The sequence below is a fragment of the Marmota monax genome, unplaced genomic scaffold (assembly GCF_021218885.2).
Source record: "Marmota monax isolate L192 unplaced genomic scaffold, Marmota_monax_Labrador192_F-V1.1 WCK01_AAM20220418_F8-fsc00615, whole genome shotgun sequence".
Lineage (NCBI taxonomy): Eukaryota > Metazoa > Chordata > Mammalia > Rodentia > Sciuridae > Marmota > Marmota monax.
In genome coordinates this window covers 153706-158054 of record NW_026695016.1, presented here as the reverse complement: position 1 = coordinate 158054, position 4349 = coordinate 153706, and the positions used below count along the sequence as shown (strand labels likewise).

The following is a 4349-nucleotide window of genomic DNA, read 5'->3' as shown; positions in this document are numbered from 1 at the left end:
TTTAATTTATTTACATATTACAGTGTAATGCATTACAATTCACTGGGCTTGACCCTCAGCACCACATAAAAATAAATAAAATAAAGGTTAAAAAGTGCTTTAAAACTTTTTTTTTTTTAAAAGAGTAGAATACATTTTTATTATATAACATTTTATTTATTTTTAAAATTTTCTTTTCATGGAATACATTTTCTTTTTACAATTCCCACAGTGGGAAAGTAATTTATTATCATTTTTAGTTTTATATTTGTGAACAGATTATTGTAGGACAAATACAACACATTGGAGAATTATATCTGTTTGGAATTTGTAATATTCTGGTATGTCTACAAGGAATACTTCTCTAACTTGAGCATCTCTAAATTCAGAAGCTCTCAAATCTTTCCTTCCTAGGATACAGAAATATGTAATTTGAGATTTTGGCATTTCCTAATTTTAAAGTTTCCCTAGGACATGAAACCTTTAGTAGCTAGTATCAACTGAACAGATAGGGAAGTTTGCAAAAGAAAACACTATCTAATTTTTTGCAAAGTCATGAATTAACTGTCTTTCCCTTTGTCCATTATTTCCAAGACAAATGCAGAAATGCTCGTATACTGATAATAATAAAGCTAAACTCTCTTTAACAGACTGACAAAAGCAAAAACTCATATATAAAGTTTAGTTATACCGTGAGTCTCATGAACTTGAAGACAACCCCATTAACTCACTAGAATGCAGAACTAGGTCTCATAATTTCTTGAATACATTCCCTCTCAAACCTCTTCCTCAACAATTAAATTCTAAAATAACCATGTGATTAGAAGATTTGCCCAACAATGAACTTTCAGTTATTTCCTCCTTATTGTGAGTTGAATGACAGAGCAGAGGCAGAGGCATACAATCAATTCCCAATTCAAAAATGTCAAAGCTTCCACAGCATGGCAACAGCTTTGCAGATGCCCACATTATGATAGTTGAAATAACCTCGGCCCAGCAAAGGTTAAAGCTGAGAGTGCCAAAAGGCCTGCTTTGGCAGCTTTCTGTGATGCATCCCCATGAACATAATCAGTGACAACTTGTCCAAGGTCCCAGTGACTATGAATAGTGAAGACTGCAGCCAAAGAGTAGTGCATTGCAGAGCAAGGATTCAAATATGCAGCTGGAAGCAGGCCCAGGAGCAAAACACTGACAACCTTCTCACTAGTCCAGTGAACAGATGCAGCCTTGGAACGAGAATGGCGGTTTGGTGACAGGTGAATGTGCTGTGTTCTAGTCCCTCATGGGGTAGGTTGGTCCTGGAGAAATGCTGAGACCTGAGCAGGTCTGACCAATGGGGTTCAGAGGAATAGAGCTCGGCCTCCCTGAGCACCACAGAGGACACCCAGCCTCAAGAGAACTGCCATCTCGCTTTTGAGGGTTCAAGGTCGTCCATCAACCCCTTAAAACTTTTTTTTAGAAAAAGTGGTAAATGATACAAATGTACAGCTAAAACCAGTGCAATGAAATAAATCATGGCACATTGTTTTAGAAGATGCAGATTGTTAGATTTTATCAGAAGTGATCTCACAGGGATTCAGGGAGGAGCAGGATCCAGGTGTCTTTGAGGCCAGATAATATTTCATTGAAGGGGCTGAAAATCTCAGTCTTAGTCTATTGTCTGGATTGCCAGAACTTTAACTTTTTCCCCTTTAAATTTTTATTACAGAAAACTCCTATATATTTAAAATTAGAGTATTACAGTGACCCTGCTGTGATCTGAATGTTTGTGTCCCACCAAAAATCATATGTGGAAACCTGCTATCTAGTGTCCTAATGTCAGTAGATGGTACCTTTTGGGAAGTCCTAAGGACTTCAACCTTTGAATTGGATTTTTGTTCTTAGGAATGAGGTTAAAGGGAGCATATTAGGCCTTTTTGCCCTTCTGCTTTCCTTCATGTGAGGACACAGAATTTGTCCCCTCTGGGGATGCAGCCACAAGGTGCTATTTCAGAAGCAGAGAAAAGCTCTTACCAGATACCAAACCTACTAGCACCTTGACCATGGACATCCCATGCCCCAGAACTGTGAGAAATATACTATTGTTTAGAAATTACCCAGTCTGTGATATTTTGTCATAGCAGCAACAATAGACTAAAAGAGAACACCCATATATTTTCACCTGGCTTCAATAGTGACCATATACTGTTATTTATTTTCATTTCCCCTGGCCTCCTTCATGGGTCCTAGACAGCCAACTTCCCCACCCCCTTTAAGTGTGTAAGAATTAAGTTTGGACAGAACTGTTTTTTTCCCCCACATAATCACAGTACTGTAGTACTGTTGTTACAGACAACAGCATCAGCCACCAGTCTTTCTTTTTATGTGATATCAGGTCTTCCTCAGTTTTCCAGCCATCTGGAAAGGGTCCTTCACTCATAGGGCATCCTATTTACCTTGGTTTTCCAAGTGTTTGCCTCTTCTCCCTGCCCCGGTTCAAATTGTTCTTTAGCCACACCCTAGTATTCCCTTGTGCTCTGAATTCCTGGAAGTACTGTTTTTTTCTGCATTTGTGTGGACCCCCTGTGTCCTGGCCACACAACTTGGGGCTCCTGTCTTGGAGGCTTGGAGTGTCTCTGACTCCCCTTAAGGTCATATTGCACACAGATATAGGAAAGTTAAGCTCATAGCACCTTGTGGTTACATCCCCAGAGGGAACAAATTCTGCTCAGCCTTGGTTACTCTAGGCTTCCCAGTTTCCTTGCTCCCCAGAACCATCTTTTGGTGTGTGCTCCTGGTACTCCTCCAGGAGAAGCATACTGAATCATACCATGGAATGGGCCATTCTCCACAATTCTTAGAGCCCTAGATTTATTAGAATAAACTGGACATTAGGGTGGGGAAAGGAGAAAGAAGAGAGGAAGGCATTTTAGCTTTTGGGGGTATCCTTCCCTCACTTTTACAAACAACAACAAAATACTTAGTTTTGTGCTTTTGGGTTTGAAAGTTTTGATATCTCACTTTAAATTCAGGCTGTGGGTGGATAAAGTGTTTACAACAATGAGAGCATATGAAGATATGAACATCCATGACATGCAAATAATTCATAAGAATGGCTGGGGGTGTAGCTCAGTGGTAGTGCTTGCCTAGCAGGTGCCAGGCCCTGGGTAATGTCTCCAGCACCAAAAGAATGGGGAAGAAATGGGACAAAGGTATAGTAGTTGGGTAGATTGCAGAAGAACACATACAAAAGGTCATTGACTTATAGGAAATTTTTGGTTATATTATCAAGATAGCATTGTTTGGAAAACAATGACCCTATGCTCTTCTGACTCCTCTAATTGGCTGATGTTAAAAGTGAGTAAGTAAGAGTGTGTAAACCTCAGTGTGGGGAGTGTGGCATTGTGGTGCATAAATTTTCCCATTTAGGGCCATTTGGCAATGCTTATTAGCATTTAAAATTACACATCTGTGGTCTGCTGAACAGTATGAGAACTATTCCTTGTGCATGCCACTGTAATGGTGCAACCTTGGAAACATCTACCTGTCTTAGTGAGAGCTAAATAAACCATGTGCCTTCTCAACTGTGGGTTAATACATAGTGGTTAACATGAATACTGAAACCAGTGTGTTCTAATGAGGGATATTTCAAAGATGTACTTTTCTGGATGGGAGAAGATCAAATTTATAGAATGACAGATTTACACTGCATATAACTCTCACTTCTCTCCCCATTTATCCATTGTTAGCCACCTCAAGAATAAGATGTTAAAATGCCTGTAATGCCAGCTACCCTGGAGGCTAAGGCAGGAGATTCTAAGTTTGAGGTCAGCAAGACCCTGTCACAAAATTTTAAAAAAAGGGGGAGGGGCTGCTGAGTATGTAGCTCAGTGCATCTGACCTGGGGCTTAATCCCCAGTATTGTTAGGAGGGACACTTCAGTGATGGGGAGGGGTCACCTGGGGAGATGAGGAGGTCAGCTCCTCTCTTACCTGCAGTTGTCTATTTACTTATTTATTTTAATGAGGAGGCCACATTCATAGGAGAACAAAAAGTTTGGCGTATTTTGTACCATTTTCACCTCCTATGCCTAGTGATCACCATATTGTATCCTTCCATTAAGCTCTCAGGGAAAGCATTTATCTCTATAAGTTGGAATTCAGTGGGCCCTTCACATCTGCAGATTCAACTAACTGCAGATTAAAAATAAATAAATAAATAAATAATAAAATAAAACAAACCAAAACTTCTAGGAAGTTCTAAAAAAACAAGTTGAATTTGCCATACATTGAATAGTATGTGAATCCATATAAATAAGATGATACATAAGCAATCTGGAGATGATTTAACTTATACAGAAGGATGAGTGCAGGTTATATGCAGTTTCACCA

General features: G+C 39.4%; 1 pseudogene; it reads right to left on the bottom strand.

Moving 5' to 3' along the window:
• Positions 1-660: 660 nt before the first annotated feature.
• Positions 661-1385, bottom strand: LOC124081410 (succinate dehydrogenase [ubiquinone] cytochrome b small subunit, mitochondrial-like; annotated as a pseudogene).
• Positions 1386-4349: the final 2964 nt, after the last annotated feature.